Below are 13,805 nucleotides of genomic sequence, written 5' to 3'. Positions count from 1 at the left end.
CACCTTTCCTCCACCCACACCAACACAATCAATCATATCACCCACTTACATCTTACTCAATCCTTGTCTCTGCATTATTCTAGGAGAAAGCAGACCAGAATAGCATTGAAAGAGCCAGGACAGATGGAGAGATACCAGGTATTTGTCTTCTCATCCCCTGTTGGGATAGGATTATTACCCTTTCCAGCAAGAACAGAGGCTTCTCATGCTGAAAAGTCAATGTCCAGCCAACAGTGTCCAGGGGAATTGCTGGCACGAGTGGTATTATCACTGGACTGTTCATCCAGAGACCCAGGTAGTGTTCTAGGGAGCCAGGTTCAAAACCCGCCATGGCAGATGGTGAATTCAATAAATATCTGGAATTAAGAATCTAACGACTATTATAAATCCATTGCTAAGTGTTGGAAAAACCCATTTGATTCACTAATGCCCTTTAAGGAAAGAAATCTGCCATCCTCACCTGGTCTGGCCTACATGTGATTCCAGACCCACAGCAATGGGGTTGACTCCCAACTGCCCTCTGGGCAATAAGGGATGGACAATAAATGCTGCCTAGCCAGTGACGCCCTCATCCCGTGAATGAATAAAATCCAAGTAAGCAACATTATGCATTTTTATGCCACGTTCTTAATAGATTAAATGTGAAGGCCATGTTAAGAGGCCACAACTTGTATTCCTTGGTCACAACGCTTTCACTCTTTTGTGTCCTGCAGGTTCATGGTCTGTGGGCATGGAATGCACATGGTCACTGCCCAGGCAGCATGCCCCGAGATGCTCGTGCTGGGTATCCAAGATGCCAGTCCAGAGGAATCAGTGCCAACCTTAAAGTGCCAAGTACCACTTGGACTTTCATCTTGGAAATTTGAAGTTGGAGGGAAAGGGAAGCATGATTAAGGAATAATAAGGGTGATAAAGCATCATATTCCTCAATGATAGATTTCCCTGCACTCACTGGTGAGAATTTTGACCCGGTTGGAAAATGTCACATTTTGGTCTGCCTGTTGAGAAGGGCCTCACTCGGTTTTCCCAAATTTCTTGCCAAAGCTGACATTCAGGGGCTGACCGGATTCCACTCAAGTTGATAGTTCCAGTCAATGACCTTTTATCAGAATACTCCTAAAACTTTTGCGAACAGATCATCGACTTGAAACGCAAGCACTGCTTCTCTTCACAGATACTGCCTGACCTGCTGAGTTTTGTTTTCCAGCAGATTTTGTTCTTACGCCATCATCTTTGCCACTTTATATCCTCCCGATTTAAATCTCCCTGCCAGTATGTTAACTAGTAAGGTGGAAGGGTGGGACCAGGGAGATAGTGAGGAAAGAGATCAATCTGAGACTCGTACAGTTGAGAAAAGAAGTGAGTCAAACAGTCAGGGTAGGTAGGGACAAAGCAGAAAACAAGGTAGGACTGATAAATTAAATTGCATTTATTTCAATGCAACAGGCCTCATAGGGGAGGCAGATAAACTCAGGGCATGGTTAGGGAAATGGGGCTGGGATAGCATAGCAATTACAGGAACATGGCTCAGGATGGGCAGGACTGGCAGCTTAATGTTCCAGGATACAAATGCTACAAGAAGGATAGAAAGGGAGGCAAGAGGGTAAGTGGCGTTTTTGATAAGCGATACCATTACAACTGTACTGAGGTAGGATATTCTGGAAGTACATCCAGGGAGGCTATTTGGATGGAACTGAGAAATAAGAAAGGGATGATCACCTTGTAATTGTATTATAGATCTTCTAACAGTTAGCGGGAAATTGAAAAACAAATTTGTAAGGAGATTTCAGTTATACGTAAGAATAACAGGGTGGTTATGGTAGGGGATTTTAACTTTCCAAACATCGACTGGGACTGCCATAGTGTTAAGGGTTTAGATGGAGGGAATTTGTTAAGTGTGTACAAGACAATTTTCTGATTCAGTATGTGGATGTACCTACTAGAGAAGGTGCAAAACTTGACCTACTCTTGGAAAATAAGGCAGTGCAGGTGACTGAGGTGTCAGTGGGGGAGCACTTTGGGGGTCAGTGACTATAATTCTATTAGTTTTAAAATAGTGATGGAAAAGGATAGACCAGATCTAAAAGTTGAAGTTCTAAATTGGAGGAAGGCTAATTTTAACAGTATTAGGCAAGAATTTTCAAAAGCTGATTGGGGGCAAATGTTCGCAGGTAAAGGAATGGCTGGAAAAGGGAAAGCCTTCAGAAATTAGATAACGAGACTCCAGAGAAAGTATATTCCTGTTTGGGTGAAATGAAAGGCTGGTAGGTATAGGGAATGCTGGATGAATAAAGAAAGTGAGGGTTTGGTTAAGAAAAAGAAGGAAGCATATGTCAGGTAACGACAGGAGAGATCGAGTGAATCCTTAGAAGACTATAAAGACAGTATGAGTATACTTAAGAGGAAAATCAGGAGGGCAAAAAGGGGACATGAAATAGCTTTGACAAATAGAGTTAAAGAGAATCCAAAGGGTTTTTACAAATACATTAAGGACAAAAGGGTAACTAGGGAGAGAATAAGGTGTGGAGCTGCAGGGAATGGGGGAGATACTAAACGAGTATTTTGCATCAGTATTACTGTGGAAAAGGACATGGAAGATATAGACTGTAAGGAAATAGATGGTGACACCTTGAAAAATGTCCATATTACAGAGGAGGAAGTGCTGGATGTCTTGAAATGCATAAGAGTGGATAAATCCCCAGGACCTGATCAGGTGTACCCTAGAACTCTGTGGGAAGCTAGAGAAGTGATTGCTAGGCTCCTTGCTGAGATACTTGTATCATCAATAGTCACAGGTGAGGTGCCGGAAGACTGGAGGTTGGCTAACATGGTGCCACCGTTTAAGAAGGGTGGTAAGGACAAGCTAGGGAACTATAGATCGGTGAGCCTGATGTCAGTGGTGGGCAAGTTGTTGGAGGGAATCCTAAGGGACAGGATGTACATGTATTTGAAAGGCAAGGACTGATTAAGGGTAGTCAAACATGGCTTTGTGCATGGGAAATCATGTCTCACAAACCTGAGTTTTTTGAAGAAGTAACAAAGAGGATTGATGAGGGCACAGCAGTGGATGGGATTGATTGGGTTGGCATATCTGGTCGGCATGGACGAGTTGGATCAAAGGGTCTGTTTCCGTGCTGTACATCTCTATGACTCCACGATTCAGTTTCCCTTCCCAGTCATGACCTCAAGTCAAACTATGCTGTTTGCAATGTTGGGATGTCAACTGTCCAAAGGCCCAAGCTTTCAACCCCATATTCTTCATCATAAAGACAACCCATTTTCAACCCTGCCTCAGGCATCTGCCACTGAAAGCCCCAACTATGCCAAAATTGCCACCAACGATTACAAAAACTGACCTGCCATTCTCCACAGATCTCAGCTCATGCAAACCCCTGTTACATGCATCCAATCACAGTGCAGGTCAAACATTCTCACCCTCGCTGACCTGCATTGGCTCCTAGTCCTTCAATCTCTACTCTGTGATATTTTTCAGCCTTCCATTTAAAACCATTCATGGCCTCAGGTTTTTAACACTTTAACCTCATCCAACCCCAAATCGTTCCTATTGACTCCTCATTACACTGAGGTAACATACTCACAAGGAATGAAGAGCTATACTTGAGCACTTATGTGCAAATGATTCTCTGAGAACAACACAAGTCAACTTTAAGCTTCATTTGCCTCAAATCTCAGTTTCAATTTTTTTGCTCCTATATTTTTATTGACCGTTTTCCTTAATACATCACATGAATGCTGCAGTCCATGTTTTTTTGGTACATCTGCTGATTATTCTCAAACACCCATGAGCTCGATAAACATTGAGTCTGCCATTTTAATGAGGATTGGTTGAATTGACCTATCTTGTCTGTGCTATGCTAGTTCCTCTGACCTATCTTGTCTGTGCTATGCTAGTTCCTCTGTATAAATGAACTTAATGTTGAATAATATATCTTGACATCGTGTCAGCTTTTGTTTGAAGCTGTCATGCAATATTGGGCTCAACTCCATACTAATCAATTTGTCACATGTTAATAAAAAAAATCACTGATCAGTGCATAACCTCTGGAATACTCACTTTTTAATATCTAATTAGTAAATGTAACACTAATATTTAATTAATATCCCAACTGTTTTTATAATCATTAGTTTATTTTAATTTATATTTGTTTTTGAACATACTTTATACTACACATCTATCTACACTGTAGTGGTTGTGAATAATAAGCTGACAATGCTCTTTAAACTATTGAATTGTTTTTACATCTTTAAAACTGATTTTTAAGGTCATTCACAGAATGAGTTTCACTGGCGAAGCCAGCATTTGTTGGCTCTTCAGAAGGGCAAATCAATGCAAGATTAATTGTACCACCCTCGTTGTGCAACTTGTTTTGTAAGATGTAGCATGTACCAGATAACATTACAAAAATACAATACAATGCTGTACATCTTTTGAGAATTTGCTCTAAATATGATACAATGGACGTCATCATTAATGTCAGAAATATGAACATTATAAATTATATTGGTATGTAGGTTTATTAGTCAAAATAATAACACTAAATGTTACACTGGATATAGTAGTTGAAATATATTTTAATCAATTACATCGCTGTTCATTTAAGCATTCATGTGGCTTCTTTGCCAAATTCACAATGTACCACGATAAGAAACAGGGACAGGACTAGCTTGTTCGGCCCCTTAAGCCTACTATGCCATTCAGTAAGTTCATGGCTGATCCAACACCTGTCCTCTTTCATCTCCTTTCCCTGTAACCCCTTGATTCCCTGACTGATTAAGCATCTGTCCACCTCAGGCTTAACTGTACACAAGGACTCTGCCCCCACAGCTCTCTGTGGCAAGGAGTTCCAAAAAATCTCAAACCTCTGAGATAAAAAAATTCTCCTCATCTAGAAAGCTGTTATGAAACTTGAAGGGGTTCAGAAAAGATTTACAAGGATGTTTTGCTTGGGCTGGAGGGCTTGCATTATAGGGAGAGGCTGATTAGGTTGGGGCTACTTTCCCTGGAGAGTCGGATGCTGAGGGGTGACCTTACAGAGGTTTATAACATTATGAGGGACATGGACAGGGGAAATAGATAAAGTCTTTACCCCGGTGTGGGGGAGTCCCAATCACAAAGGCACAGGTTTAAGGTGAGAGTCGAAAGATTTAAAAGGGATCGTCAAGGCAAACCTATTCACACAGAGGGTGGTGCCTGTATGGACTGAGCTGCCAGAGGAAGTGTGGAGGCTGGCACAATTGCAGCATTTAAAATGGGTACATGAATAGGAAGGGTTTAGAGGGATATGAGCCAAATGCTAGCAAATGGGACTAGATTAATTTAGGATACCTGTTGGCATGGATGAGTTGGACCAAAGGATCTGTTTCTGTGTTGTACATCCCTATGACTATCCCAGTCTTAAATTGGTGTCCCTTTATTCTGAGACTATGCTCTCTGATTGTACTCACCCATGAGGGGTAAGATCCTCTCAGTATTTACCCTGTAAAGCTCCTTAAGAATTCTAGGTATTTCAATTAGATCACCTTTCATTTTTTAAACTCGAGTGAGTAGACTCCCAACCTGCTTTGCTCATAAGACAATCCATCCATCCTGGGGATCATCCTAATGAACCTTCTCTGAACTGCCTCCTTTAATAAGGGAATAAAACCTGTTCACAGTACCTTGCATGTGGTCTCCCCAGCACCTTGGACAGTTGCTGTAAGACTTCCCCCTACTCATACTCCAACCCTCTTGAAATAAGGGCCAAGATTCCATTCGCCTTCCTGATTACCTGCTGGACCTGGATGCTACTTTTCTGTGTTTCACAATTCCCCCAAGCCCCTTTGTGTTGAAGGCTTGCACTGTTTTCTCCATTTAACTGATACTGTTCTTTTGCTTTCCCTTCCCTTCACATTTTGCCAGATCATCTTTCATTTGCAAACTTTTTGCCCATTTGCTTAACCTCTCAATATCTCCCTATAAACTGCTTGTATCCCTCTCATAACCTGCCTTTCCACCTACTTTTGTGCTCTCTGCATATCTGGTTCCAGTACCATCACTTTCTTCCTCCAAGTCACTAATATATACTGTAAACAGTTACGATCCTCACATGGATTCCTGTGGAACCCCACTGGACCCCATTTGCCCATCTGTCCATGTCTGGCCTCCAACAACAAGGGTTCTTATCTTAGGTTTTAACCTTGTCCAACACCTTCTGCAACTCTAAATAAAACACATCTACTGGTTCCCCTCAATCAACTCTGGTTGAGACTTCCTTATTAATCTCAAATAAATTAGTCAGACATGATTTCCCTTGCATTACACCATGCTGATTCTGCTCAAACCGATTACAATTTTTGAAACGTTCTGCTATTACTTCCTTAATAATTGACTCCAATACTTTTTCAACAATAAATGTTAAGCTAATTGGGTTGCTGTTGCCCACTTTTTGCCTCCCTCCCATTTTGAACAGGGGTACACATTAGCACTTTTCCAATCCTCTGGTACATTTCCAGAATCCAATGATTTTTGGGCACACAATAACTGCACCAATACCCTGCAGGAATCCTGACATCTTGGCAATATAAACATAGCTGATGGCTAAGCTTCAGCCCACAGTTGCTGGGGCCTATCATTCTGTGGGTGAGATAGCCTGCTAAACCAACATGTTCCGATTTCTGTGATTTTCTGGATTTGACATGTGTTCCTTGGACCCTCACTTCTTATGTCATTAAACCAATATTTTCATCCTCTCTATGTCTAAACACATCTTCATCTATCTTTATCTTTAACTTGCCCATTTTAATTTCTCTGAATTATTTCTCCATTTGCTGCCTTGTTTTACAGCTATTCATGCATCTTGTTTAATTCCCTCAATCACATTACATTTCTGATTCTAATGACAGAAAATTACGACGCACAGTAAGTTGCAATGAGGTTGGTCTGTAGAGGGATATTAATTGGTTAAGTGAGTGGGTAAATCTTTAACAAATGGGGTAAATGTAAACTTGTCCACTTTGGCAGAATGAATAGGAAAGCAACACATTATTTCAATGGACAGAAATAGCAAAACTCTTGAGGTACAGTATAAAGTTAAAAATCACACATAACACCAGGTTATAGTCAAACAGGTTTATTTGGAAGTACTAGATTTTGGAGCGCTGCTCCTTCATCAGGCGCTCCGAAAGCTAGTGCGTCCAAGTCAAGGTGTTGGACTATAACCTGGTGTTGTGTGATTTTTAACTTTGTACACCCCAGTCCAACACCGGCGCCTCCAAATCTTGAGGTATACAGCTTGTATACCTCATGTTCTGACACATGGATGACAAGTTTGGTATCAGGTACAGTCAGTGATTAGGCAGGCAGGAAGAATGTTGTTGTTTACCATAAAAGGATGAGAATATGAAAAGAGCAATGCTTTGCCACAATCGTACAGGGTGTTGTTTGGCCCACCTCTAGAGGACAGTGTACAGTTTTTAGTAGCTTTATTCAAGAAAGCACATCATTTCATTTGAAGCAGTTCAGAGACAGTTCATTCCCATGATGAAGGAGTTATCTTATACAGAAGACTGGAAAGACAGGGCCTGCATCCATTCCTGTTTAGAAGGATGAGAAATGTTCTGACTGAAACATTGTGCATCCTAAAGGGACTGAGAAATATTTCCCTTGAGAGAGAGAGATTAGAAGGAAGAAAGACAGTTTCAAAATAAGGGGGTTCCATTTAAGATGAAAATGAGATTTTTTTTTCAGAGGATATTTGCTTACCAAGAGATATCACTTTTCCAAGAGCAATGGAGGTTGGGTGGTTAGATAACTTTAAAGATGACTTAGATAGATACCTGACCAGGCAAAAGTGAGGACTGCAGATGCTGAAAACCAGAGTCAAGATTAGAGTGGTGCTGGAAAAGCACAGCAGGTCAGGCAGCATCCGAGGAGCAGGAAAATTGATGTTTCGGGCAAAAGCCCTTCATCAGGAATGGAGGCCTGTCTGAAAAGTCGATCTTCCTGCTCCTCTGTTGCTGCCTGACCTGCTGTGCTTTTCCAGCACCATTCTAATCTAGGTACCTGACCATCAGAAGAAACAAAGGGAACGGGATATTTGGGAATATAGGAGCTGCAATTAGATCAGTCATGATTTTAGCAAATGCCTTGAGGGTTGAATGGCCATTTCCTGCTGCAGATTGCGATCTTTGTTTGCTCCCTGTTTCTCCTGGTCCCACTTTACTCTTTCTAATACACTCTATCCCTGACCTCTACTTTTTTCCCTCCACCCATTCTTCCAATTCATTTCACTCACTTTGTCTCTCCAAACTACTGCTGTCACATTCCTCTTCTGTCCCATTTCTCCCTCCCTCCCTCCTATCCCATTTCTCATTCACTTTCTCTGTCCCATCTCTCCCTCCTGTCAGATCTCATTCAAGCTCTCTGTCCCATACCATCTCCCAGTTTCTGTGCCCTATTTCTCTCTCTCCTTCCCTTGCTGTCTAACCTCTCACCTTTTGTCCTCCCTATCCCATTGCTCCCTCCCTCCTAAACTTATTTTTCTCTCTCTGCCTCATTTCACTCTCCCCCACCCTCTCCCTGTGCTCCATTTCACACATTCTCTCTCATCCTGCCACATGTTTTATTTCGCTCTCCGCCAAAGTTCCATTTCTCAATTTCTCCCACCCACTGTTCCATTTTACTTTCTCTCACCCCCATAAAGTTCCATTTCTCACTCCCTCCCCCAATGTTCCATTTCTCGCTTTCTCTCCCACTATGTTCCCTTTCTCGCTTTCTACCATCTTCCCCCACTACGTTCCATTTCTCTCTCTCCCCCCCACTACGTTCCATTTCTCACCTCTCCCCCCCACTATGTTCCATTTCTCTCCCCCCCACTGTGTTCCATTTCTCTCTCTCCCCCCCACTATGTTCCATTTCTCACCTCTCCCCCCCCACTGTGTTCCATTTCTCTCTTCCCCCCCACTGTGTTCCATTTCTCTCTCGCCCCCCCACTGTGTTACCATCTCTCTCTCCCCCCACTGTGTTCCATTTCTCTCTTCCCCCCCACTGTGTTCCATTTCTCTCTCGCCCCCCCACTGTGTTACCATCTCTCTCTCCCCCCACTGTGTTCCATTTCTCTCTTCCCCCCCACTATGTTCCATTTCTCTCCCCCCCCCCACTGTGTTCCATTTTTCTCTCCCCCCCCCCACTGTGTTCCATTTCTCTCTCCCCCCCCCCACTGTGTTCCATTTCTCTCTCCCCCCCCACTGTGTTCCATTTCTCTCTCCCCCCCCACTGTGTTCCATTTCTCTCTCCCCCCCCACTGTGTTCCATTTCTCTCTCCCCCCCCCACTGTGTTCCATTTCTCTCTCCCCCCCCACTGTGTTACCATCTCTCTCTCCCCCCACTGTGTTCCACTTCTCTCTCCCCCCCCACTGTGTTCCATTTCTCTCTCCCCCCCCACTGTGTTCCATTTCTCTCTCCCCCCCACTGTATTCCATTTCTCTCTCCCCCCCCCACTGTGTTCCATTTCTCTCCCCCCCCCCACTGTGTTCCATTTCTCTCTCCCCCCCCACTGTGTTACCATCTCTCTTCCCCCCCACTGTGTTCCATTTCTCTCTCCCCCCCCACTGTGTTCCATTTCTCTCTCCCCCCCCACTGTGTTCCATTTCTCTCTCCCCCCCCACTGTGTTCCACTTCTCTCTCCCCCCCCACTGTGTTCCATTTCTCTCTCCCCCCCCACTGTGTTCCATTTCTCTCCCCCCCCCCACTGTGTTCCATTTCTCTCCCCCCCCCACTGTGTTCCATTTCTCTCTCCCCCCCCCACTGTGTTCCATTTCTCTCTCTCCCCCCACTGTGTTCCATTTCTCTCTCCCCCCCCACTGTGTTCCATTTCTCTCTCTCCCCCCCCACTGTGTTCCATTTCTCTCTTCCCCCCCACTGTGTTCCATTTCTCTCTCCCCCCCCCACTGTGTTCCATTTCTCTCTCCCCCCCCCACTGTGTTCCATTTCTCTCTTCCCCCCCACTGTGTTCCATTTCTCTCTCCCCCCCCACTGTGTTCCATTTCTCTCTTCCCCCCCCACTGTGTTCCATTTCTCTCTCCCCCCCCACTGTGTTCCATTTCTCTCTCTCCCCCCACTGTGTTCCATTTCTCTCTCCCCCCCCCACTGTGTTCCATTTCTCTCTTCCCCCCCACTATGTTCCATTTCTCTCTTCCCCCAACTGTGTTCCATTTCTCTCTCCCCCCCCACTGTGTTCCATTTCTCTCTTCCCCCCCCACTGTGTTCCATTTCTCTCTCCCCCCCCCACTGTGTTCCATTTCTCTCTCTCCCCCCACTGTGTTCCATTTCTCTCTTCCCCCTCACTGTGTTCCATTTCTCTCTCCCCCCCCCACTGTGTTCCATTTCTCTTTCCCCCCCCACTGTGTTCCACTTCTCTCTTCCCCCCCACTGTGTTCCATTTCTCTCTTCCCCCCCACTGTGTTCCATTTCTCTCTTCCCCCCCCACTGTGTTCCATTTCTCTCTTCCCCCCCCCACTGTGTTCCATTTCTCTCTCCCCCCCCACTGTGTTCCATTTCTCTCTTCCCCCCCACTGTGTTCCATTTCTCTCTTCCCCCCCACTGTGTTCCATTTCTCTCTCCCCCCCCACTGTGTTCCATTTCTCTCTTCCCCCTCACTGTGTTCCATTTCTCTCTCCCCCCCCACTGTGTTCCATTTCTCTCTTCCCCCTCACTGTGTTCCATTTCTCTCTCCCCCCCCACTGTGTTCCATTTCTCTCTCACCCCCCACTGTGTTCCATTTCTCTCTTCCCCCCCACTGTGTTCCATTTCTCTCTCCCCCCCCACTGTGTTCCATTTCTCTCTTCCCCCTCACTGTGTTCCATTTCTCTCTCCCCCCCCACTGTGTTCCATTTCTCTTTCCCCCCCCACTGTGTTCCACTTCTCTCTTCCCCCCCACTGTGTTCCATTTCTCTCTTCCCCCCCACTGTGTTCCATTTCTCTCTTCCCCCCCCACTGTGTTCCATTTCTCTCTTCCCCCCCACTGTGTTCCATTTCTCTCTCCCCCCCCACTGTGTTCCATTTCTCTCTCCCCCCCCACTGTGTTCCATTTCTCTCTTCCCCCCCACTGTGTTCCATTTCTCTCTTCCCCCCCACTGTGTTCCATTTCTCTCTTCCCCCCCACTGTGTTCCATTTCTCTCTTCCCCCCCACTGTGTTACCATTTCTCTCTACCCCTTCACTATGTTCCATTTTTCTCTTCCCCCCCCCCCCCACTATGTTCCATTTCCCGTCCTGTGTACCATTTCTCTCCCAACTCCACTGTGTTCCATCTCGCTCCCCCCCACTGTGTCCTATTTCTCTCTCCACACCCCCACTATGTTCCATTTCTCTACACCCTCCCTCACTATGTTTCATTTCTCTCTCCCCCTTCACTATGTACCATTTCTCTCTCTCCCCCCCCAACTGTGTTCCATTTCTCTTACCTCCCCCCCACTGTGTTCCATTTCTCTCTCCCCCCACTGTGTTCCATTTCTCTTACCTCCCCCCCACTGTGTTCCATTTCTCTCTCCCCCCCCACTGTGTTCCATTTCTCTCTCCCCCCCCCACTGTGTTACCATCTCTCTCTCCCCCCACTGTGTTCCATTTCTCTCTCCCCCCCCCACTGTGTTCCATTTCTCTCTTCCCCCCCCCCCCCTCCCCCCCCCCCCCCCCCCCCCCCCCCCCTCCCTCCCCCCCCCCCCCCCCCCCCCCCCCACTGTGTTCCATTTCTCTTACCTCCCCCCCACTGTGTTCCATTTCTCTCTCCCCCCCCACTGTGTTCCATTTCTCTCTCCCCCCCCACTGTGTTCCATTTCTCTCTCCCCCCCCACTGTGTTCCATTTCTCTTACCTCCCCCCCACTGTGTTCCATTTCTCTCTCCCCCCCCACTGTGTTCCATTTCTCTCTCCCCCCCCACTGTGTTCCATTTCTCTTACCTCCCCCCCACTGTGTTCCATTTCTCTCTCCCCCCCCACTTTCTCTCTCCCCCCCCACTGTGTTCCACTTCTCTCTCCCCCCCCACTGTGTTCCATTTCTCTCTCCCCCCCCCATTGTGTTCCATTTCTCTCTCCCCCCCCCACTGTGTTCCATTTCTCTCTCCCCCCCCCACTGTGTTCCATTTCTCTCTCCCCCCCCCACTGTGTTCCATTTCTCTCTCCCCCCCCACTGTGTTCCATTTCTCTCTCTCCCCCCCCACTGTGTTCCATTTCTCTCTCCCCCCCCACTGTGTTCCACTTCTCTCTCCCCCCCCACTGTGTTCCATTTCTCTCTCCCCCCCCACTGTGTTCCATTTCTCTCTCCCCCCCCACTGTGTTCCATTTCTCTCTCCCCCCCCCACTGTGTTCCATTTCTCTCTCCCCCCCCCACTGTGTTCCATTTCTCTCTCCCCCCCCACTGTGTTCCATTTCTCTCTCCCCCCCCACTGTGTTCCACTTCTCTCTCCCCCCCCCACTGTGTTCCATTTCTCTCTCCCCCCCCCACTGTGTTCCATTTCTCTCTCCCCCCCCCCACTGTGTTCCATTTCTCTCTCCCCCCCCACTGTGTTCCATTTCTCTCTCCCCTCCCCACTGTGTTCCATTTCTCTCTCCCCCCCCCACTGTGTTCCATTTCTCTCTCCCCCCCCCACTGTGTTCCATTTCTCTCTCTCCCCCCCCACTGTGTTCCATTTCTCTCTCCCCCCCCACTGTGTTCCATTTCTCTCTTCCCCCCCACTGTGTTCCATTTCTCTCTCCCCCCCCCACTGTGTTCCATTTCTCTCTCCCCCCCCCACTGTGTTCCATTTCTCTCTCCCCCCCCACTGTGTTCCATTTCTCTCTCCCCCCCCACTGTGTTCCATTTCTCTCTCTTCCCCCCCACTGTGTTCCATTTCTCTCCCCTTCCCCCCCCACTGTGTTCCATTTCTCTCTCCCCCCCCCACTGTGTTCCATTTCTCTCTCCCCCCCCACTGTGTTCCATTTCTCTCCCCTTCCCCCCCCACTGTGTTCCATTTCTCTCTCCCCCCCCACTGTGTTCCATTTCTCTCTCCCCCCCCACTGTGTTCCATTTCTCTCCCCTTCCCCCCCCACTGTGTTCCATTTCTCTCTCCCCCCCCCCACTGTGTTCCATTTCTCTCTCCCCCCCCCACTGTGTTCCATTTCTCTCTCCCCCCCCACTGTGTTCCATTTCTCTCTCCCCCCCCACTGTGTTCCATTTCTCTCCCCTTCCCCCCCCACTGTGTTCCACTTCTCTCTCCCCCCCCACTGTGTTCCATTTCTCTCTCCCCCCCCACTGTGTTCCATTTCTCTCCCCTTCCCCCCCCACTGTGTTCCACTTCTCTCTCCCCCCCCACTGTGTTCCATTTCTCTCCCCTTCCCCCCCCACTGTGTTCCATTTCTCTCCCCTTCCCCCCCCACTGTGTTCCACTTCTCTCTCCCCCCCCACTGTGTTCCATTTCTCTCTCTCCCCCCCACTGTGTTCCATTTCTCTCTCCCCCCCCACTGTGTTCCATTTCTCTCTCTCCCCCCCCCCACTGTGTTCCACTTCTCTCTCCCCCCCCACTATGTACCATTTCTCTCACCTCCCCCCCACTATTTTCCATTTCTCTCTCCCCCCCCACTGTGTTCCATTTCTCTCCCCTTCCCCCCCCACTGTGTTCCACTTCTCTCTCCCCCCCCACTGTGTTCCATTTCTCTCTCCCCCCCCACTGTGTTCCATTTCTCTCCCCTTCCCCCCCCACTGTGTTCCATTTCTCTCCCCTTCCCCCCCCACTGTGTTCCACTTCTCTCTCCCCCCCCACTGTGTTCCATTTC

General features: G+C 47.2%; 1 protein-coding gene across 3 annotated transcripts in view; it reads right to left on the bottom strand.

The window, feature by feature from the left end:
• The window catches only part of ldah (lipid droplet associated hydrolase), a 345,583-nt gene that overhangs the window by 267,057 nt on the left and 64,721 nt on the right, over window positions 1-13,805 (bottom strand). Inside the window, exon 1 of one of the 3 annotated variants that reach the window (XM_072562477.1) lies at window positions 7,763-7,906. The exons of the other annotated variants lie outside the window; for them this stretch is intronic. The gene's annotated coding sequence lies outside the window, so the exon portion shown is untranslated. Of the gene's footprint in view, window positions 1-7,762; window positions 7,907-13,805 lie in introns of those variants that run through there. 3 annotated transcript variants of the gene reach the window in all.

Source organism: Chiloscyllium punctatum, chromosome 3 (assembly GCF_047496795.1).
Source record: "Chiloscyllium punctatum isolate Juve2018m chromosome 3, sChiPun1.3, whole genome shotgun sequence".
Taxonomy (NCBI): Eukaryota; Metazoa; Chordata; class Chondrichthyes; order Orectolobiformes; family Hemiscylliidae; genus Chiloscyllium; species Chiloscyllium punctatum.
The sequence above is the reverse complement of the archived record's forward strand: the minus strand, read 5'-3'. Positions and strand labels throughout refer to the sequence as shown.